Source organism: Macaca fascicularis, chromosome 5, assembly GCF_037993035.2.
Source record: "Macaca fascicularis isolate 582-1 chromosome 5, T2T-MFA8v1.1".
Taxonomy (NCBI): Eukaryota; Metazoa; Chordata; class Mammalia; order Primates; family Cercopithecidae; genus Macaca; species Macaca fascicularis.
This window is the reverse complement of record NC_088379.1, coordinates 110,302,487-110,327,181: the sequence shown is the minus strand read 5'-3', so window position 1 is coordinate 110,327,181 and position 24,695 is coordinate 110,302,487. Positions and strand designations below refer to the sequence as shown.

Sequence of the window (24,695 nt, the reverse complement as noted above, 5' to 3'; positions counted from 1 at the left end):
TGAGCAAAACGAGAAGTTTAATTAAAAAAAAGAAAACCGTAAAATAGAACCGAACAGAAATCTTCTAACAGAAGAATACAATGATAAGACTGAAAAATTCGACAGAGAACTCCAATAGCAGACTTGATCATGCAGAAGAAAAAATTAACACAGTTGAAGACAGATTAAAGGAACAAAAAATAGAATTAAAGAGTGAAAAGAGCATAAGGAGCCTATGGGACAATATAAAGCACATAAATATATAGATTATGGAAGTTCCAGGAAGAAAAGAGAGAAAGTGGCAAAAAAATTAAATACTTTATGAAAAAATTTAAAACTTTGTAAGGGTATATAGAAATTCAGATTCATTAATCTCCCCAAGCAAGATCAACCCAAAGAAAAATAATCAGAGACACATTATAATCAAATCGCCAAAAGTCAAAGACAGAGAATCTTGAAAGAAGCAAGGAAAAATAGATTAATCACATATAATGAAACTCCCATAAGGCACTAGCAGACTTCCCGAAAGAAATAGCAAGCTGAGAGTACAGTGTGATGATATATTCAAAGGGCTAATAGAAAAAACCCTATCAACCAAGAATACTACACTTACCAAAAATGTCCTTCAGAAATAAGCAGAAATACACACATTATCAGACAAATAAAAGCTGAGGAGTTCATTTTGATGAGACACAACTTATAAGAAATACTACAAGGGGTGTGTGTGTGTGTGTGTGTGTGTGTGTGTGTGTGTGTATGCACCCAATATTGGAGCACCTTAAATATATAAAGCAAATATTAATAGATCTGAAGGGAGAAATAGACCATAATACAATAATACTAGGGGACTTCAATATGTTACCTTCAACAATGGATAGATCATCCCCAAAAGAAAATCAGTAAAGAAGCAGTATTCTTTTTTTTTTTTTTTTTTTTTTTGAGACGGAGTCTCACTCTGTCACCCAGGCTGGAATGCAGTGGTGTGATCTTGGCTCACTGCAACCTCCGTCTGCTGGGTTCATACCATTCTCCTGCCTCAGCCTCCCGAGTAGCTGGGACTACAGACCCGCTGCCATGCCCGGCTAATTTTTTTGTATTTTTTAGTAGAGATGGTGTTTCACCATGTTAGCCAGGATGGTCTCGATCTCCTGGTCTTGTGATCCGCCCACCTTGGCCTTCCAAAGTGCTGAGATTACAGGCGTGAGCCACCGTACCTGGCCAAAGAAGCAATATTCTTAACTAATACTACAGACCAAATCGACCTAACAGACACAAAAAGAACATTCCATCCAACAGCGGCAGAATACATGTTCTTCTCAAGTGCACACAGAACATTCTCCAGATAGATCACATATCATGCCACAAGTCTTAACATATTTAATAAGACAAAAATCGTATCGAGTATCTTTTCTGAAAACAGTGGTATAAAACTAGAAATCAATAACAGGAGGAATTTTGGAAAATTTGCAAATAGGTGGAAAGGTAAAAACACACTAGTGAACAATGAATGAGTCAAAGAAGATATCAAAAGGAAAATTTAAAAGTAGGTTGAGGCAAATGAAAATGAAAATGCAACATACCAAAACTTACGGGGCACAGCAAAAAAATATTTCTAAAGAGTAAGTTTATAGTGATAAATGCTTCCATTAAGAAAAAAGTAGATCTTACCAAACACCACCTTTTCCCCCCAAAACTTTTGAAATTTAAAAAAAGAATTACAACTTAAATGATCAACTTGGACACAAAAATCAAAAAAGAAGTAAAATATCTCAAATAATCTAACTTCACACGTGAAGGAATTAGACAAAGAAGAACAAACTAAGCCCAAAGTCAGCAGAAGGAAGAAAATAAAAAAATCTCAGTATTAATAAATTTTACAGAGAATAGAAAGACAGTAGAAAGATCAATAAGTTGAAGAGTTTATTTTTTGGAAAAATTATCAAAATGGACAAACCTGTAGCTAGACTAACAAAAATAGACAGGGGACTCAAACAAATAAAATTGTAAACTAAAGAAGACACTACAACTGATACCAAATAAATAAAAATGATCATGAGATTACTATGAAGAATTCTATGCTGAAAAAGTGGATAACCTAGGGAAAAAAGATAAATTCCTAGAAAAATACAATTTATGTAGGCCAAATCACAATGACATAAGAAAATATGAAAAGACCAGTAACAAGTCAGAAGTCAAATCAATAAAAAAAAGGCTTTCATCAATGAAAAGCTCAGGACCAGAAGATTTTGTGGGTGAATTCTACTAAAGATTTAAAGAAGAATTAATGTCGATCCTTTTCAAACTCTTGCAAAAATTTGAAGAGGAGGTAACACCTTCAAACTCCTTTCATGAGACCAGCATTACCCTTACACCAGAGACAGATAAGGACACCACAAGAAAAAAAATTACAGACTAATATTCCTGATGAACACTGATGCAACAATCCTCAATAAAATACTAGCAAATCTAATCCAGTGCCGCATTAAAAGGATTATATACCCAATAATCAAGTGGGATTTATTCCTGGGATGTAAGCATGGTTCAACATATGGAAATCGAAAAATGTCATTCTCCACATTAACAGAATGAAAGGCCAAAACCATATGATTATCTCAGTAGAAGATAAAGTGTTCGACAAAGTTCAATATCCTTTCAAGATTAAAAAGAAGCCTCTCAACAAATTAGGTACAGAGGGAGTGTATCTCAATGCAATAAAGGCCCTATAACACAAGCCCACAGCTAAAATACTCAAAGCGAATAGTTGAAACTTTTCCTCTAAGATCAGGAAAAAGATGAGAGTATCAATTTTTGGCTGTTCACGTTGGCTTATGCCTATAATCCCAGCACTTTGGAAACCCAAGGCAGAAGGATTGTTTGAGGCCAGGAGTTTGAGCCCAGGCTGGGCAACATAGTGAGACCATATCTCTACAAAAAAAATTAAAAATTATCTGGGTGTGGTGGCACGTGCCCATAGTCTCATCTACTTGGAAGGCTGAGGTAGGAATATCACATGAGCCCAGGAGTTTAAGGTTTCAGTGAGCTATGATTTTGCCACTACATTCCAGCCTGGGTGACAAAGTGAGACCCTGCCTATAAAAAGAGGCAAGGGGAGGCGAGGTAAGGCAAGGTAAGGCAGGGCGGGGCGGAAGGAAAGGAAGGAGAAGAAAGAAAGAAAAAAGAAAAGAAAGAGAAGAAAGGAAAGAAAGAAAGAAAGAAAAAGAAAGAAAGAAAGAAAGAAAGAAAGAAAGAAAGAAAGAAAGAAAGAAAGAAAGAAAGAAAGAAAGAAAGAAAGAAAGACAGAAAGAAAGACAGAAAGAAAGAAAGAAAGAGAGAAAAGAAAGAAAGAGAGAAAAGAAAGAAAGAAAGAAAGAGAAAGGAAGAAAAGAAAGGGAAAGAAAGAAAAGGGAGGGAGGGAGGAAGTAATGAAGGGAAGGAAAAGAAAGAGAGAAAGAAAAAGAAAGAAGAAAAAAAGAAAGAAAAAAAGAAAGAAAGAAGAAAGGAAGAAAGGGAAAGAAGAAAAAGAGAAGGAAGGAGGGAAGGAAGGAAGGAAGGAAGGAAGGAAGGAAGGAAGGAGGGAAGGAAGGAAAGAAGGAAGGAAGGAAGGAAAAGAGTAGCAACTATTGACATTTCTATTCAACATAGTACTGGAAGTCCTAGTCAGGACAGTTAGATAAGTGAAAAAAATAAAAGGTATCAAATAGGAAAGGAAGAGGTTAAATTATTTCTGTTTGCAGATGACATAATCTTGTGTGCAGAAAACTCTAGACTGAAATGATTAGAACTAATGAACAAAATCAGTCACGTTACAGGATCTGAAATCAAGATACAAAAATCTGCAGCGTTTCTACATACTAAGAATGAACTAGCTAAAAAAAGAAGTTAAGAAAACCATCATGTTTAGAATGGCATCAAAAGAATAAATGACTTGGGAATTAAGCTAACCAAGGAAGTTAAAGATCTGTACACTAAAATCTATAGAATATTGATGAAACAAATTGAAGAAGATATAAACAAATTGAAAGAAATCTGTGTTAGGACTAAAATAATTACTATTGTTAAAAAGTCTATGCTGTCAAAAGTGATCTACTGATGAAGTTCAATTCTTATCAAAATTTTGATGTAAATACAAAAAAAACTAAAATTTATATAACATCACAAAAGATCCCAAATAGCCAAAGCAATCTTGAGAAAAAAGAACAATGCTTAAGATCACACTCCTCGATATTAAATTATATGATACAACAATAGTAATCAAAACAGTATGGTAATAGCATAAAAACTGACACATAGACCAATGGAACAGAAGAGAGATCCCATAAATAGGCCCATGTATATATGGTCAACTAATCTTTGACAAAAGTGCCAAGAATACACAGTGGAAAAGTGATCATCTCTTCAATAAATGGTGCTGGGAAAACTGAATGTTCATTGCAACTGAATACAAAAAAGTATAAAATGTTTGTCTTATACCATATAGAAAAATTCACTCAAAATTAATTAAATGATTAAGTGTAAAATCTGAAATCATAAAAATTCTAAAAGAAGACATAGAGTGAAAGCATTTTGACATTAGTTTTGGCAATTATTTATTTATTTATTTTGAGTATAATCCCCAAAGCATGGCAACAAAAGCAAAAAGAGACAAGTGCGATTACATCAAACTAAACAGCTACTGCACAGCAAAGGAATCAATCAACAGAGTAAAGAAACAGCTTATGGAATAGAAGAAAATATTTATAAACTGTAAATGGGGTAAAAGCTAATATCCAAAATATTTAAAGAACTACACAACTCAGTAGCAAAACAAAAAATAATAATCCAAAATAAAAATTGGCAAAGGGGCCAGACACAGTGGCTCACACCTGTAATCCCAGCACTTTGGGAGGCCGAGGCAGGTGAATCACTTGAGGTCAGGAGTTCAAGATCAGCCTGGCCAACATAGTGAAACCCTGTCTCTACTAAAAATACAAAAATTAGCTGGGCGTGGTGGCACATGCCTGTAATCCCAGCTACTCAGGAGACTGAGGCTGGAGAATCACGTAACCCCGGGAGGCAGAGGTTGCAGTGAGCTGGGATCACATCGCTGCACTCAGGCCTGGGTGACAGAGTGAGACTCTGTCTTAAAAAACAAAAGACAAAAACAAAACAGAGAAATGGGCAAAGGATCTGAATAAACATTTCTTCAAAGATATAAAAATGGCAGTAGCTAAATGGAAAGGTGTTCAACATCACTAATCATCAGGACATGCACATTGAAACAACAATGAGATATCTCATATCTGTTAGGATGATATTATAAAAAAGATAAGGGATCAGTGTTGGTGAGGATGTAGAGAAAAGACAATTCTAGTATACTGTTAATGGGAATGTGAATTGATATAGATGTTATGTAAAACAGTATGGAGTTTCCTCAAAAACGTCAACATAGAACTATAGTATGATTCATCAATCCCACTTCTGTGTACACTGTACAACCATAGGAAATGAAACTGGTATCTGGAAAATTATCTTCACCCCCATATTTATTGCAGCACTATTCACAGTAGCCAAGATATGGAAACAATCTAAGTGTCTATCAATGGATGAATGTGTAAAGAAAATGTGGTGTATACATACCTTGAAATATTATTCAATCATAAAACGAAGGAAATCTTGCCATTTGCAATAGCATTGATGAACCTGTAGGACACTATCCTAAGTGAAATAATCTAGACACAGAAAGACAAACGCTGTATGATGTCATTCATACGTAGAATCTTCAAAAGTCAAACCCATAGAACAGAAAGTAAAGTGGTGATTTCCAGCTTCTGGGGTGGCTGGAAGTGGGTAATGGGGAGATTCTAGGAATGGGAATACTACAACCTTTCAGTTATAAAATGTGTAAGTTCCGAGGATCTAATGTACTGAATGGTAACTAGAGTTAATAATATTGTAATATGTTTACTTCAAATTTTAGAAAAGAGCAGATTTTAAGTATCTTACTACACCACCCCCCCCAAAAAAATGTATTAGTCTGTTTTCACACTGCTATAAAGATAGTACCCAAGAGTGAGTAATGTATAAACAAAGGAGGTTTAATTGACCCACAGTTCTGCGTGACTGGGGAGGCCTCAGGAAACTTGAAATCATGGCAGAAGGGGAAGCAGGCACTGTCTTCACAAGGTGGCAGAAGAGAGTGTTAGTATGTGAGGGAGGAACTGTCAAACACTTATAAACTCATCAGATCTCGTGAGACTCACTCACTGTCATGAGAACAGCATGGGGGAAACTGCGCCTACCTTCCTCGACACATGGGAACTACAGGTCCCTCTCTCAACACGTGATGATTACCATGAGAGATGGGATTTGAGTGGGGACACAGAGCCAAACCATATCACCAAGTAATGATGGGTGGTGATGGATGTGTTAATTCGACTGTGGTAATCATTACACAATATATATCTATATAAAATCATGATGTTATATACCTTGAATATAACATCCTCCTATGCAACATTGCTTCCTAAATGTGATAAACTTTTAAAATTTTTGCTCATATAGAACATGAACTAAAATAGATTCTCATAATCGATATCTTTTCTTAACAAAACAAGCTAAATATACCATTATAACTGTATATGTATGTCTACGTGTAACACTAAGATATTTTGGAACTGTTTATATGTATAATTGTCAGACATACGAATTTACGCACAGGCATGATAAGGCATGAAATCTTTAAATTGCCCCTGAAAATTCAACAAATCAACAAAATGGAATGAGAACACAAGATCAAAACCTTTTTGCAGACACAGCTTTATATATAACATATATTTTTACAACCATGAGTGCCTTAAATTGCTTTAAAGGAAGCCACATTTATTAAAAAGATATTTTTAAGTTTTAAAGGGATAAATCATGTCCTTTAAAATTAAAGTTACCTTTACAATTTCAAATGATGTAAAGCAAAGAATTTCAGAAAAAGAAGTAAACACTATGTGGCTCTTTTATATAAACTATGACCTTAAATGCTCACAATACTCATAACACTGACTGTTAGGGACTAAATGAGTGACCTTGGGTAGTTTATTAATTTAATTCAAGTATCTTTGAACTTCAGCATTTTTATCTGCAAAATTAATGGGTTAAGCTCACCGTAACCTTAAACTCCAGGGCTCAAGCAATCCTCCTACCTCAGCCTCCAGAATAACTAGGACTGCAGGCATGCACCAACACACGTGGCTAATTGTTTTAATTTTTTTGTGTGTAAAGACAGGATCCCCTTATGTTGCCCAGGCTGATCTCAAACTCCTAGTTTCAAGTAATATTCTTGCCTGGGCCTCCCATATAGTATTTTGTTATAGCAGCGGAAGGAAATAAAACATTACCTCTTAGATCCTTCTTTAACCTTCCTTATTCTGAGGGTCTTTCTGAGACTGGACATATGTGAAAATTAAACTTCTCATGTGAAGGTATATTTTTAAAGACTTCAGACATCTAAAAAGACATAAGTGATACACAGTCTGAAAAATGTGATGTAACTTTAGATTTAGAGTTTACAAAGTGAGTCCTATGGAGTCTCATTCAAAGTACTCATAGATATTATAACTAAATACAGTTCACTATATATTCTATAGAGATTCAACTGTACTACGTCAGCAGTGTATATTTAATTTCAAAGCTGTTCTAACAACAATATCACACACAAATTAAAATCAGGTTTAACATAGTATGACACACAACTCTTTGTGTGTGTGTGTGTGTGAATGGACTTATGTGTGTGTGTGTGTGTGTGTGCGTGGATGGACTTAAAATCAATTTTCACTCACATTAAAGGGCTTAATATCAACTCTAGACCATATTTTTTCATCTCTTCTAGACTATTCCTAGCAATTTTTTTAAAAATATGGCTGATTTATTTTTCTACTAGAAATTAGAGCTTATTTTTCCTCAGTCTGTTTTCGTAACAATTGACATTTGGAAGTAGAAGTTGAAGACAGACTCTCTCTATCTATCTCTCTACAGCCAAATACTAAAAATTATGAATAATTTATATACTTTTAAAAAATATTGTTTCAAAAACAGTTTTGAAAAATTGAAAAAATAGTTTTGAAATATGTATAAAGCATTTTTTATTTACCTAGATTTAACCTTTGAACAAATCACTTCTTTTTTGTGATATACAAATATTGTTCCATTTCTAAAAATAAAGTATTGTTGCTTGACAAAATTATAGTTTAATATCCAGTATCTCTATGTAGAAAGAAAGTGTACATGAAATTGGAAAAAGATCATGAAATGATCTCTTGATGAAAAACCATATTTTGAAAACCATATTTTGAAGAAACCAACATACATATAGTGAGGCATCACTCTGGATTTGCCCTTAGCAGCAGCAGTGATGGCCAGGGTTGCAAACAAGGGAGAGATGTAAGAGAGATGTTGACAATAGGTGACAACTTTTCTCTTATTATAGGATCTTTTCTTTCAGAAACCATGCCAGAATTTGTATCACTATCTCAAATATTTTTACTTTAGTAGTTTGGATTTAGACTTCATTCATTCCAAGGAAGACTCTTTTTAGTTAATTTATTAGAGTACAGTAGTGCGCTACTCCATGTGCAGGGGACATGTTTCAAGACCTCCCCAGGTGATTCCCTGAAACTGAGGATAACATCTATCTGAATGTTTTTCCTATACATACATATCTATGATAAAATGTAATTTATAAATTAGGCACATTAAGAGATTAACAATTATAACTAATAAACTAGAACAATTATAACAACATAGTGTAATCAAAGTTATGTAAATAGGGTCTCTCTCAAAATATCTTGCAATGTTTTCAGACCAAGGTTGACCACAAGTAACTGAAACTGTAGAAAGTGAAACTGTGGATAAGGAGAGACTACCGTATTGTTTCCAGAAATGTTCATGTGTCTCACAAGAATATATATCACTGATTTAAAGTAATACTATTTATATGGTACTTATTTCAAAGTTATTTTTAATGTTTATCTCTTACCTTTGAGCAATTGTTTGGAGAACAAGAAATTCTTATTTCTATTTTTAGAGGTGTGGAAAACAAATAGACATGGATCTTAATTGATTTGCCAAAGGTCAGAAAGCAAGTCAAAGGCAGTTCTTGGCCCAGAATTCTAATTTGCTGAAATCAGCTGTTATTAATTACATATAACTATTGATCAATTGATAACTATATTCTTCTATTACCTCTGATAATTTAAGCAACACTTAGATCTTATTTTATTTGCAAATGGTCAATCAATTAATCATTCAATAAATATTTAATAAAATTTAGTATTTTGTTATAACCAACTTCTGGCTGTGCAATTACACAGGTAAGCATAGAAATAATTATAGGTGGGATACAAAAAGAACTTTTCCTTTCAGTAGAGACCCTACTTGCAGAGTCAGCTAGATGAAATAAGTCACTTTTAAGTATTAATATTTACAAATATGGACATCCCGTGATCCAGCAACTAAAATGTAAACACTGGCCAATGTGCCGCAGTCTGCACTCCAGCATTATGGCCAATCAGGTACCAGATGTTCAGTATTTCTAATATATTTACAGAGCCCCTATAGACTTCATTGCATCCCCTTCCTTGTTCCCACCTTTTCTTTAGGCAAATCTGTCTCCTCTGTCCCAGTGTTTCTAAAATTCCTCTCTCTGAAGACTAAAGATTTTTCTCCTATAATTAGTGACAGCATAATAGAAAATAACTTGCATAAATTTGCCACACCACATACTAGGAATAAATTATTATTAGAGGCATTTTCCCCAAATATCAGAGTTAGATGCATTGTAGCAGGGAAAATAGAGCAATATTAAGCAAAAAATGTGGAGGAGGTAAAAAAAATAAAATAAAATAAAAGACCTGGGGATACTAAAGATGTGTTTTCCATTTTCTGGGAGTACTGCTTGGTGATGTTCACTGAGATTGAGGAACATGAATTAGTACAGTGACTCGTGGATTCAGGTGAAGAAGGTAAGTAAAGAAGAAAGTGAAAGCCAGCAGAACCAGCTTCCCAGCCAGGACTCCACAGTAGGCATAGGAAGAGGAACAGTGGATGCACATTCAAGTCTTGAGTTGCAACACAGCTTTAGAAATAGAGGTGATTTGAGTGATTTTTAGAACATCTGCAAGAATAATTTCACTGGTTTCTAATGACATGGCTTGATAAGAAAAAAATTAGATAGTATTATTTTTATGATGATCTTCATATAATTATCTCCATGTTTGTACTCTAGTTCATATTACCTACTGTGCTCTTTATGAAATATGGTTATGGCTAGCCTAGCAATATGATTTCCCACTTTCCTGCATGAGTTACACATGTTCTGTCCGGGTCCACAGAACCTAATATATTCAGTCATGTAATGCTGCCACCTTTCTTCACCACCCTTATTTCTTTTATCTTATTTTTTTGGTAAGCAACAGAAATTTCACTTTTGCATTATATGACTCCCCCCAACCCCAGGTAATTAATTAAAAAGTTAAACAAAAATGTATATATTTCTGAAATTCATGAACACTTTTAGTATGTCCTTTTCCTAAATCACCCACCTCTTATTCACTGTGTTTCATTTCCTGCTTTTACTCTTTTGTTTTTAAGAAAATATAAGAAATTAAATCTAATGATAAATGCAGTTCAGTTAGTGTGGTAGGGTTTGACAGAAAAGAAGTACAAAAATTAAAAATTAGGGAAACAATCTGGTCAAGTCATTTTGAAGTTTACTTCATTGTTCCACCTCTAAACTCTTGTAAGTATACTCCTTATATTTGAAATATCTGTCCTCCCTTCTTCACTTGATCAACAGCTGTTGTCTTCTATGCCCCATTCACTCCTTGACTTGACCATGGCTGTGTTATGTACTTCCTTCAGTAGTTCTGGACACCCTGGGCTTTACACTATTTTAGCCTCAATCACACTGTTGTCATTGCCATTAGATTGGGGATTACTTCAGGGCAGTAGTAACACGTTTGCATGTTTTTATTGTTAAATCTTACAGTCTGGTCTAGGAAATTCAACAGACATTTGTAGGAAGCAAAGAAAGAAGAGAGAGAGAGGTGGGAATGGCAAAAGGAAAAGAAAATGTAGTTTCTAAGTGGTTAAAAAACATTAAGTAATAATGTTTGTCCCTTAGATTTTAACTCCACAATCTTGTGACTATTTACATTGTTTTTATTGGTTCATAGAAATGTAGCTGGAAGTTGGTGGAAGAAGCAGTTGCTTATTCTAAGCGCTTCCTCAGAAAGTGGAGTGTTTTTAATTTTTGTTTTTAAAAATGATGCTCTGACATGATAGTTGGTAAGACAGTGATGAAAAGGTCTGAGCTGAATCAGTGTGAAATCCAGACCTTGAGACAGGAGAGAGTGACTCCTCTATCAGCCTTCTGTCTTGCTAGCATGTCGGATGCAGTATGTGTTTCATAATTGCAGCTCGATGATGGCAGGGATAATAAAAGTAATCATCAGGACAATAATTTCCAAAAATCTTTCCTTTCCATTTCACAATACACATTCCCTTGCATTTAGGGGCAGTTTCGTTTTATTTTTGTTTACTCTTCCACTATTTCACTTAATGCAGACAAATTATAGAGGAACTGTCTCTAATAAATAACGTTAGAAACTCAGAAGCAGTAAGTGAATTCCATTTTCACCTGTGCAGAATAGCTCAAAAAAGCTCTATTTCTGTGAAAATGTCAATTATTTTTGAATTATCAAGCTTATGTTAACTTACCAAATTATGTATTTCTATAAAAGCAAAATGATGGTCTGATGGTAGGCACTATCTGCTTTTCAACCATGACTCAGATTATTGCTGGCTAGATTTCTAAAGATCCCAAAGATTTATTTAAAACGACTAGTCCCGGAACAGCTACCAGCCCGGATTCGATTCTTCAGTCTGCTTCTGAGCAAGCTATCAAGAAATGCTGCTGAAGGCATTTCCTGTTTCCTTTACACTTCTTTCAGATTTCTATGACATACTTAATCTGGGTCTTGTGCCCTGTCAACTTTTAATAGTTCTAATTGCTCAACTATCTGCTCTTGTGTGATCATAAAATCCTTTTAACATTCCACTTTTCCCCTCAAGAAAATGTATCCAGTTTCCGGGACGTGACCTTCAGCTTCTTTGGTAAATACGCAGGCAGAGAATTCATTCAGGCTTTCGACTACTGCAGCCTCATCCGTCCCTGACTTCCCACTCATCCCCTTAATGGCCCTGTGGATGCCTGCCTACGCTGTGTGCTTTTACAGTATAAAAGAAGTTTGCCCTCCAATTTGGTAATTTCGGTGCCTCTTTTTCTCCCCTGGGTCCTTTTTAGAGTTCCCTTTCAAGTATTGAGGATTTGATTTTCTATTCCTTTAAAAATGTGGATCCTGATAAAGGAAGGGGGAGCTTTTTCTGTGCTGCCTCCTTCTAGAAGCTTTACTTTTCTACTTGGGTCTTGTAAAATGCTAAACAAATTTATCACTTATTAGTGGGAATGGCGTTTTGGGTGGTACTGTGTTTTTAAAAACCACTTCCCTGCTATTTACCCTGAACTTAATTCAGTGGCTTGTCTTTTTCTGAATTAATGATTATATGCTGTATTTTATTTTCTGTCTTCCGACACTTCCCTCTTGTCTCTAAACACCTCTAGCTTCTATTTGGGATTAAATCATATGCTTAATGAGATTTAATCACGGCTTCCTATACTCTCCTTTGAACCCTAAATATTATTTAATTCTAAACCTAGCATTCTTTCCTCCCTTTTCGGGTGATGTACATATTAAATTAGAAATCAGCTTTGCACCAGATCCAGCCTCACTTCCTCCACTTGATGTAATCCTGTGCTATGGCTAGATAATTAAAATCTTCCACTATTACCACCCTGCCCTTTTCTTGCTCTGTCCATGCGTGTGTGTGTGTGTGTGTGTGTGTGTGTGTGTGTGTGAGATATTTGTAGTTCATTTCTGCCAAGACAGCCTATAACATTACTGTTATCACATTTTCAACCAATTTATAATACATTACTCCTGTTCTTCATCATAGCTTATTTCAGAAACCTATCATTCAGGAATTATCAAGTTTTCCCCACAAACAAAGAAGCATCTTTTCTGGTTTTTGTTGATTCTCACAAATATGAGTACCTAATACAAGGTAGTCATTAAAAGGTTTATAAAAACCTCAGAATTAATGTACTGACATTAACAAGGTTTTGTTAAGCAATAATTGACCACTTTATGTACGCAATTACACATGGTGGCTACGAAATTATTATGATATATGCATGTGTCGCATGTGTGCTGATGACCTTATAAAATGGCCGCATATTTTAAAAAGAAGCAGAGCCCTGCATAGAAAGGAAATTTTGAAAATCTAGGAGCAGTCTTTGGATTGTTTGCTGCCACTGCTTCTAGGCAACAGGCAAGAGATGTTTACAATCTGGGCTCTCCCCTGCCCCCACCTCTAGGAGCTTTTCATCTGCTGCTGCTGCTGCTGCTGTTGATAGAACTACAAGACCCAGAGCCTCAGAGTGCCCCTCCTCCACCTCGCTTCAATCTCCTGGAGCCCAGCTGTTAAGGCCTATCTAGCTAATCACCCCCTTTACCACAAGGCTCTTTTGTGGAAGTTAATGTCATGTTCAGAGAGGACAGTGCTGCAGGGAGAGCAGAGGATTTGATTTCTCACTTTACCTGTGAGAAAAACAGCATGTGGAATAAGGTGCCTCTGTTGTCCTTGATGCTTGACTTCATTGTCACTCACCTTCTGCTGCCTTGGCATAGCCCAGAGAAGTGGGATCGCAGTTCTCCAGCTGAGAGATGAACTTAGAATAGGGACCTTTGACCCTGGCTTCACAAATAGTCTTTCTTAAAGAGGATGCCCACATTTTCCAAAAAGAAAAACAGAAAGGAACATGATTTTAATTTACTTTCTAAAAACACATGCAACCTTCATTTGTTTAAGAAATGGAGGGGGTAGAAATTTAAGAAAACAAAAATAATAAAAGAATATCAAATTCTAAAGCTAACTTATTTTTGGCCTTAGGAAACAAGCTTTAATTTTTCTTTTATCTGGTGAAAGGCAAGAGGAAGGTATTTGCAAAAGGAAGGAAAGATACGTATACGCGTATTGAGAGAAATACAATTTGGGGACTGGGGCTCTTAGGCCAAGGTTACTGTTTCAGTGGCCAGGAAACCTCTTATATCTTGTTTTGATACGATCCAGAGCTGGCTGAGGCTGATCCAGTAGAATAGCAGTTGAATTTCGAACATGTCAGCCCGGCAAAGGCTGAGTGACAGTCTTTAGGGATGTTGTAGAAAGCCTGAATTTCTCCACTTGAGGGGAGGATAAACTAGATCCTCTCTTAGAGTACTTTTAATCCAACTTTCTCTGATTAACAGTGACCTCAGCATATCATGCTCAGTCAAATGGAGAGGTCTTCTAGTCTATTTATCATGAATCCAGACTCCAGGATCTGATGCTTTTGTTCTAACCCTGGCTCTATTGCTTTTCTTCAGTTTCTTTATCAGTAAAGTGGAGATGATACCTCATAGAGCTATTATAATGATTTAATGAGATAATACTCATAAATCAGAACACAGCTTGGAACACAGTAAGCACTTGAGAAGTGGTAGCTATTATAATTAATACCTTTTTGATGAATTAAAGGAAATGGTAATTAAAATCATCTTCATGCTATTTCCTATATTACTATCACCTATATTACTATATATTACTATATTTCTGATATTACCATATTACTATACTATATTCCTATATTAGTAATATAGGAAATACTAACAAAAATTGGCTAGTATTTAATATTATTGGATCAAACATTTTCCAAATTCTATCTATAAATTAGAAGTGAATCCAACTTAAAAATTATTCTAAAAATATTGTGTTTAAATGTAGACGTCTATGTTCCTTAATGAGGTCAGGTTGGTAACTTCAATTCATGTGTCTGTGGATCCTTGTTTCCTTCAGACTCTCAGAAGAATATTAATAACATCTGTTTAGTACAAGATGAGTTAGCGAATATAATCACATTTGATCCTCAACCTAGACCTTAGAGTAATACCGTGGTTATCCTCATTTTACATAGTGGAAATCAGACGCACTGGGGTTAAATGATTTTTCTGATTTTCCTTTTTTAAATCATGTTCTTTTCTCACTATGTGCTTGTGTTTCTACCATGGGAGATGGGGCATTGAGTAGAGATAGATGGAAAAGATGGGGAGAATGAATGAGAGGTGAGAGAGGAAGAAAGAAAAAAATAAGTGTGCAGAATAATAAGTTATTCGTATTTGTGTTGCTGACAGAAAACCACCCCAGACCCTAACATCTATGAAGCATACAGCATCAGGGCCTCAGTTCTCTTTCAAGACACTCCATGAAAAGGCATAAACTCTGACTCCTAGCCCTCACCCACCAGCCTAGGTACAAACAGAAGTCCCTTTCTCAAAGACCCTTTGTCTTTTCTATCTGAACTTCTTTGATATTTCAAACATTTACTTACCCAATTGTAAGCGAAAGCTTTAGCTGGCAGAACCAAATAAGAATTTGGCTGGAAGTATTGAACTGTGATGCTCTGAATGCAGTTTGTTTGGTTAAGGCTGGTCATAGAGAATATGGAACACCTGTACTTTCAGAGCCAGTCCTGGATACCATTTCATTTGAATGTAAATGTGTTGACTTCAATCTGTAAGATTTTATTTGACTTGGACCCTTTTACCTTAGAGATCATTTGTCTTCTTTTATACTTGCATAGCAACTGGGAGCTACTAAAGTGTATTTTGTCATAATTTAACTGCTAAAGGCAGGTGTGTATGCGTGTGTGTGTGTGTATGTGTGTGTGTGTGTGTGTGAAAGAGAGAGAGAGAGAGAGAGAGAGAAAGAGAGAGAGAAAGAGAGAGAGCGCGCGCTTCCTATTTCCCAATCACTTACCTTTAATACATTCATGAGTTGTTTATCTCCATGCAGCATTTGAATTGCTTTCTTAAAGAACACTTTAAATGGCCGGAAAGAATACCAGAAGCCATGGTATATATTATTTAACTACATCAAGAATCTAATCCTAGAGGAGAGACCTCAGGAAGAAAGATGGGTTAAGATTTGCCCACCCCTCTGCTTGAAGACCTTCCAAGAAATAGAATTTAGGTGATTATAAAATATACTTAACCTTGCCGGGAAAGGATGCTGCAGTGGGCCTGGGCTGAGTATTGTCCTGTCTCGAAGATGAGAAAGATTTTTGTCCTCTGGTTCTGAGTACTGCTGGATTTTTCTGCTTTAAGCATATTAGTAAATTTAATACCAAAAGAGAGCACAGAAACATTTCCTCATTAAGATGGAAATAATGAGAGAGAGGAAGAGTTGATATTGCCTGGGAGATTTTAAAAAAAGCTATATCTAGGAGGGATATTAAATGATTTAGCAGTAAGGAACCAAGTGTGAACCTCTAAAACCACTGAAGTTATAGAAATTGAGTACCTAGATGAGGCAGACACACAGAGATCATAAAAACAGATTTACAAGGGAATGATCCTAATTATGTAGGATAATTTTTCAAGAATCTGACAGTTTGTGACTTGATCTCCCTTGCATTTTATAGTCCCCAAATTTCCTGATACGTTAATTTAGCAACTTTTCTAGCATGTTGTGGTATAAGTGCTTGAAAGTAAACAATGCTGAACTCTTCACGAAAATTATCTTCACAGTTGGTGGATTGAGTCTTTTGTAATTCTGCTTGAAAATACCTTACTCCTATGTGGACAGTATTTCTGTTACAAGGGTTATAACACACTTTACATTCCCATCTCTAGAAGCCAAACCACATAATATTCTGTAGAATGGTTGAAAACCAACGGTTTAATCTCTTGTGAATGTATACAAAAGAAACACACAGCTGATGGTGGAGACTGCTATGCCAAAAATTGAGATTAAATGAAAAATCTACATTCTGAATAATGAGACTCCTGGCCCCTTTCCCTACTCAAATTTAAGAACAGCATCAGTCAGGCCTGCATCTCCCAGGTAGAAGAGTAGAGCATAAGTTTGGTAGATAATGTCCCAGAAGTATTGAGCTTTTGGGGTCCTCTTAAAATTGTTCAGCCTGATAACCTCACACTGCAGAGAAACAGCCCATGGTCACAGAGCATCCAAGCAGCATCTTAACACCCAATTTAAGCATGAATGGACCGCCAAGGAGCCCAGATATATGAAGAAAAAAAAAAAAAAAAAAGCTGGGACAAGGAAGGTAGAGCACAAATAAGCAAAGCATAAAAGACCTTTGCAGAAACATTTTAAAAATTCAGAGAGCAGAAGATTTTTTTTAAAAAAGGTTTTATAATTCATATCTTTATATAAATGGTGAAGCTGCTGCAACCTAGACATAAGAAGAAGAGAACATAAAAAAGAAAGCGGTACTTTTAAGTGCTTTTGGAAATATAGGAGGGATGAAGAATTCATCTGAAGGATTAAATTACAAGCTTGAGGAAGTCTACCCCACAGTAAGCAAAGATACAGAAAATAGCAAGAAAGTTAATAAAATTAGGTCACTGTATGAGGTTAACATTTTTAAAAATCAGAGATTTTTAAAGAGATCATGGAAAAAAATGAAGTGCAGAAAATGATCAAGTAAATTATTTACAAACATTTTTCAGAATTTAAGGAGTTTGTTTTCAGTCTACGGGATATCCTTTTCCCCCAAAATATGATTCTAAAACCTTAGGAGGAAAAAATAAATAAATTTCATTAAAAGGATTGGGAATCAAACCAGCATCAGACTTCTCAAAACTAACCCTAATAACTAGAAAAAAAAAATAGAAATGTGTTCAAAATTATGAGGAAAATCATTCTGAGAAGACATATAGAATTTTTATAGTCCAGTTGAAGTTTTAATCAAATATAAGTGTACAATATTGGACATGCAAGATCTTAAGAAGCGTGCCTCCTGTTTACTCTTTTTGAAGAAATCACTGGAATCTGTGTTTACCAAAAGAAGTGTGTAAACTGAGGAGAAGGCTTATCTGGGGTCCAGGAAACCAGAAATCCTTAATAGGAGAGCGGTAAGGAGAGAAAGAAATGTAAAAAACAATGACAACAACTAAAACGAAAGAGACAGTGAATATGATTATGGAATATTATACAACTAAACTATGATGCTATTTACAGTTTTCATAACGCTAAAAGTGAATATTAATCTAACCAAAAATTATTATATGGCCATTGTTAGGAAAATGGATGTGAGTGCGTGTGTGTGTGTGTGTGTGTGTGTCAGACACACATAGAAAGGAGTTGGAGGAAATATAAAAGCATACTTTTCTTCGTCCAAAGTAACAAGTCAACAGATAATAGCTAAAACTATAAACTCAAGAGGTTTCTGAATGTATATTTAGGCATATGGAAGAAAATATCAAAAAAAGTGTGAAAATAATTGAAATCAGTTGCCTTTAGGGAATTGGGAGACTGCTTTTTTTGTTGTTTTTGTTATCATAAACCTTGTGCAACTATTTATCTTTTTGTCTTTATAAGTTTGATAGGGAAAAATTGAAGCAGGAAATTTACATACTACTAGAATGGTGAGAGGAAATCATATGAATGGTGGATACACATAGGTCTAGTTAACCCTTAATGTAGACCTAGGAAAGTTCTTAGAAAGCTATTAAAACAAGGAGGGCAATGTTAATCAGCATCTGTAAAGTAGGCAGCATATGGCAGGCATTTGGTTTAATATTTATACCTATGCCGGAAGGTGAAAGAAAATGATTAAAGAGGTAAAGAAATATAAAAAACAGTCACAAATGCCTCTATTACTGCACAAGCATCATAATTATTTCATAAAACCTCACTGCTACATTTTGTTCAACCAGAAAATAAAAAATTCAAATATTATTGGTAGCTGATGGCAAATCAAAATGTAAAAATTCAAATATTATTAGTAGCTGATGGGAAATCAAAATGTTTGAGATATTATTAAGAAAAATTATGGGAATTTTTCTATAATTCTGAAAATGTGTTTTCTATGAATAATTTGCTATTATGGTGGGCAAAACTTGATCCAAATGGAATCCATATTTGTAGCCAATATACAAATAACTTACACATGAATTTATGAAAATTATGTAGAGAAACCAGGTGTCTCAAAGAAAGAGAACATATCAAACTACAGATTTTACAGACTTGTTCTGAGAGAAAAAAATGTCAGTTGTAGAAGTATGAGTTGTAGAAGTATGATTTTACTAATGTAAATCAGGAAAAGTTGTTACACTTTCTTCTTGAAATCTCAGTGATCAAATCTCCCTTTTTTTTTTTCTTCTGACATCTAGCAGATGGTGGTATATGGTGGATATTCAATAAACATCTTCTAAATGGATAATTAAATAAGTAAATGAATAAAATTTTGGAGGTTATTTGAGAAGTCTAAAATCACAATTAAAGTAAACCTGAAAGGGCCTATTCTATTTAAAAAGACTCATGTCATATATATTCTATAGCTCTCATTCTATCTCTTAAAAGTCTCATTATCATATGTCTTGTTATCTCTAAATTAAACCTTCAGTTTCAGAGTTTAAGAATATTTTCTCTGTTTCACCCATCCATTTTTCAAAATGGAAGCTCTCCTTGTAGAATGGATCATGGGCAAGCCTCAAGTCTGGGTAAGCTAGGGATGCGACGAGCCTGGAAAAATTCAAGTCAGCCATGTGCTGTGGTTTTTACAAATGTCTTGAACCTATTGAAGAGTCAAACACCTAGCCAAAGTTTCAAGAAGAGCTAGAATTAGCAGGAGGTTACAAAATCTTTGAGACTAACAAACCAAGGTTGTTTGAAGGATGTGACACAATTCTCACTCAGATTAGCTCAAGGGGATTTCATGAAGACTTGAAGGGTTAGGGGACTTGGCTTGCCTCTCTGACTGGGTGTGCTGGAGTGTTGCCTGGCTTGTATAGCTGTCTGTGAGTAGTAAATTATGCATCTTTTACTGCACTAAGGGAATGTGTTTCATTTGCCTGTACATATTGATGTCTTTCTGTCAATCACATAATCATCATCTTTTTGACAACCATGCAATCCTACAAGTAAGAAAGGTTCAGATATATGGAAACCACCCTACCTTTCAACTTTCCCTTCTCTGGATGGAATGCCTTTTAAAAATGAATTATTTTCAAGCCATCTAATCGTCAATGCTTCTGCATATTTGCCACAAACATGTTCAAGTTTGTAGAAAGTTCTCAATATATATATTTTTAAATATTTTGAACAATGATGTTTGTTTCTCACATACTACAGTAGGTAGTAAGTACTCTTTAACATGTGGAACCCCCATGCTTAGATCTAAGTTTTGCAATATATTCTGGGTCTTTTGGAAATTACTTAACCTCTGAACGTAATTTTTAAATAAAAATACTAGAAAATTAGAGAAAAAATTACAATGCAATTGTGAGGATTATTATAATAAGGTGAAATGTGTCAGGAAATATATCTGGTACCTAATAAGCATTTAATAATGTAAATTTCTCTTTTATGCATTTATTTATCAAGATATGATAGTTCTTAATGTCTCAAACTCACGCAAAGCATTTATTCTTATATGTTTACCACAAGATTTAATGTTCAAAGTATAAACAGGATGATAAATTAACACAGGAGTTCAGATTGGTCTTACTGAAAAATATTGAACTCTATTGACTTTTATGCATTGTTGCTGGTTTACAGACTCCCTTTGTTGACAGTAGGCAGCAGCTGTGTCCAAAGCTCCAGAACTCTTACTGGATGGTCTCCTTCAGCTTCTCTGAGTCATGGACCAGGCACAAATACAGTTTTTAGGTCAAGCATGCCAGCTTTAAATGCAGGTCATCCATACTGTCAGGTTTAGATGCATTGAGAGATAACTGCAGGCAGTTTCCAGTTTGTCTTTGTGGGTTTCTGTTTATTCTTGTGGATTACAATTTACCTTTGCTTTCACCCATTTCATGCTCACCTTTTTTATCTCTAATGAATGCCCTGCTTACATTTCATGAATTCAGATCCACCACCAGTAACAGAGAAAACAGTTTTTCAGAGATGTCATTATCAGCTCCCACAACTGCATAACTTCTGTAAGAAATCCCTTGTTTCTTATTTGTTATAGTGGTTCCTTTAGCCCGATTGAATCCTAACTGGTATGTCATAGGTTAAGTAGCTTGCTTCCTCCCAATATAGTGTTTTGATTTGCATAGATGACCTTTTCTATATCTGAGATCCAGTAACTGATCATGTTTAATTATTTCAGATGATACAGTGTTGTGTTAGCTACAAAAGCACTGTTTGCATCACATTGACATCTATTATCCCTCTTTTTTCCTTTAGATAGTTCATATTTGTTGAGTCCTCAGTATGTACTAGGGACTAGTCTAAGTAGCTTGCATTATCTCATCTAACCTCGACATAATTCTATTAAGTAGGCTCTTTAGAAATGGGTAAAGAAAATTTCAGAGATGGCGAAGTTTTGATATGGGCTCTATGTTACTGGACCATAGTTGGTGGCCCATTTGAAAAACTACCAAAACATCAGTTTACAGAAAGCCAAAAGTGTTATTTACAAAGTATGGTGACATCAAAATACAGAAGAAGCAAATGTCAGTAGTTAGGAAGATCAGTGACTAGTAAAACTTTATTTGGATAAAGGTCAAGCATAGAGATAGAAAATGGTAGAGTCAAGTGTCTGAGTCTAGAATCTGAATATTAACCAATACTCTACACTACATCACATTTTAGCACTATACTATTTGAATCAGCTTGTCATGTTACATAAGCCTTCTGGAATTTTGGTTGGAATTGCATTAAATATATTGATACATTTGAGGAGAACTGACATCATTAAAATATTGTTTTTCAGCCCATAAATCTAGTATATTTCTCCTTTTGTTTCAATTGTCTTTACTTTCAACAAATTTGTATTGTTTTAAGTGTAGAAGTTTGAAACAACTTTTGATAAATTTATTCTTGCATATTTTACTCTTATTATTATTATAAGAATATTTTATTCTTATAATTCCCTTTCCCAATATACCCAAACTATTGAATGGCCTAATTGGGGTTCTCAGATGAAGGCTGGAGAAAGTTCTGTGACAACAGAAAGATACAGTGCTTTTTATTCTCAAAATTTGGGGGGATTTATGAGGGATGACCTGATACTTAATATAAGCTTCTGTTGAAGTGATTGCAGACAAGATGAACATTTTGAGAATCTAGGTGCAGTTCCAACATTATGACAATGAGAAGAAAGTAGGTGGTAACTTTCACCATGAGCCTTAATTTTCCATTTATTCAAATTAGAATTTCTACATGAAAATTGAAGGTTTATTTATTTATTTATTTAGTTAGTTAGTTAGTTTTTGAGACGGAGTCTCACTCTGTTGCCAGGCTGGAGTGCAATGGCATGATCTCAGCTCACTGCAACCTCTGCCTCCTGGGTTTAAGCAATTCCCCTGCCTCTGCCTCTCAAGTAGCTGGGACTATAGGCACATGCCACCACGCCCAGCTAATTTTTTTTTTTTTTTTTTTTTTTGTATTTTAGTAGAGATGGGGTTTCACCATGTTGGCAGGGATGGTCTCAATCTCCTGATCTCATGATCTACCATCTTTGGCCTCCCAAAGTGCTGGGATTACAGGCATGAGCCACCGTGCCCAGCCGAATATTGAAGGTATTTTTAAAAGCAAATAGGCAGCAACATATACTTGTTCACCAGAGCCACACTATAAAATATAGAATAATAATGAGTGAATGCGTTGACTGATTATGATTCTAGTATTCAGGATTTAACCAAAAACAAAACAAAACAAAACAAAACAAAAAAACAAAAAAACACTGGCCTCCTTTATAAATTCTTAAAGCTATCTGCAAGGTGGCAGCCAAGGTTATTTGGGACTCTAAAAAGGTGGTAGATTTACTTCTTGGTTCTCCCTCCCTACATAGATATTTGCTATGACCCCATCAATGGTGGTGTATACTTTTCTCCAACTGGGGACTTTGAGCTTAGCTATGGGACTTACCTGGTCAAAAAACATTTAGGGGAAGAAGTGTCAAAGAGCCAGTTCCAAGCCTAGGTGTTAAGAGCAGCAAGGATTTCTACTAATTCTCTTTGCAGTTCTGCCACTTTTATAAGAAAAATTGTGCATCCAACCTGACTGATGAACCAGGGATCGCTGAACCTACAGCTTAACACAGAGCAAACCAGCCAAGCCTCAGCTTCAATATCAACCTTGGATCTCTGAAAATAAATGATTAATTTGGGGTTGTTTGTTCATCAGCCTCATTGTGTGTGGCAATAATCAACTGATACTGAAATTGGTACTGGAAGTGGGATACACATAAAATATATACCATGAGATTTGAGACTGAGTAATGGATGAAGGTTGAGAAAATGGGAAGAAAGTTAATATATTTTTTAAAATAATAACATTGTGTAGAGGTAAAATATTTACTAAAACTTTTGCCTGCTCTAACTAGGAAAATAAAAATTGTATCTCACAAACTTGTGGGCTTGGACAGGATGGTTTCTAGGCAATATGGGAAAAATGTGAGCTCGTCTCTTTTAGATGTATATAATGTATTTCTATAAAAATATACATAAAGAGATAGATATACAGAAAGAGATCAGAAAATAATTAACAAGTTTATAAGCAGAATGTTATAAATCCAGAAATTGCTGGCTTGGGAAATTAAACTATTCCTCATCTTTAGTTTCTATAGCCAGGAAAAGATTCTCAGATTAAGATACAAGATGAGAACAAAGATGAAATCAATATTAGTATACAGCCTTGGAGCATAGAACAACCCAGGGTTCAGCCCTCACACCATTTATTAAGATCTCTGAAAGAATTAAGGTAGTTTCCAGTAGATTTCTTCCAAATATAGAAAGAGATCTAAAGAAGGGCTTTCTAAATAAAATAACCTGCTTTGATTTAACTATATATGATATAGAAAATTCTAACATTGTAACAGTTTTATACAAACCAGGCAAGTTTAATTTTAAACATATTCATCTTGAATTATATAAAACAACCAGATTTTATATTTTAGAAAGTTAACATTTTGGTAGAATATTTTGTTTTTTGACTCTCAGAAGCAACTTTTATCATGAAAATAAAGTATTTCCTATATAAGAATATAATCCTATTACAAAAGTTTATTGGCATAATCCCATAGAAGCCTAATATGTCCAAGATTAAGAGTAGAGAGAGAAGCATACATCAGAGAAAATTGTAGGTATGGTTTTTGGCCCATGAAGTGTTCTAAAAAATATATATAGAAGGTCCACAATATTTTGAGAGATTTGAATGGCAAAAAGCAATGAAAGCCAGGACTAAGATGGACTGGGCCTGCTGAAAATATAAGACCTTCCAACTGTCTCCCAAAAAGAAGCAGTCTAAGGAGATTACTCAGCTTCTATAAAGAACGTTTCAGACAAAGTCCTCTGCAGAAATGGACAAGAAGGATGATTGCGGAAAAGGGACATCCAAACTAGTAGACAATGCAGGAGAATAAAAAACTGGGGACCACTCCCTGGAAGCAGAATTGGGAATTTTACCAAGGACCATTGTCTAATCCTAGAGAAGGGAGACTTAGTAATATTTTCCAAATGGGACTTCAAAATTACTGTCTACCAAGGCTTGCTAGGTGCCTGTATTCCATTCTACTCTCTTTGGCTTTCCAAATGGAAGAGCTTATTGCTATTATTCTT

General features: G+C 35.1%; 1 long non-coding RNA gene across 17 annotated transcripts in view; it reads right to left on the bottom strand.

Moving 5' to 3' along the window:
* LOC102119997 (uncharacterized) overlaps positions 1–24,695 on the bottom strand; it is a 166,667-nt gene that overhangs the window by 41,992 nt on the left and 99,980 nt on the right. For 8 of the 17 annotated variants that reach the window (XR_010586928.1, XR_010586935.1, XR_012434982.1 and 5 more), the window contains one exon: positions 7,347–7,455. The exons of the other annotated variants lie outside the window; for them this stretch is intronic. This is a non-coding gene — a long non-coding RNA (uncharacterized lncRNA). The remainder of the gene's footprint in view (positions 1–7,346; positions 7,456–24,695) is intronic. 17 annotated transcript variants of the gene reach the window in all.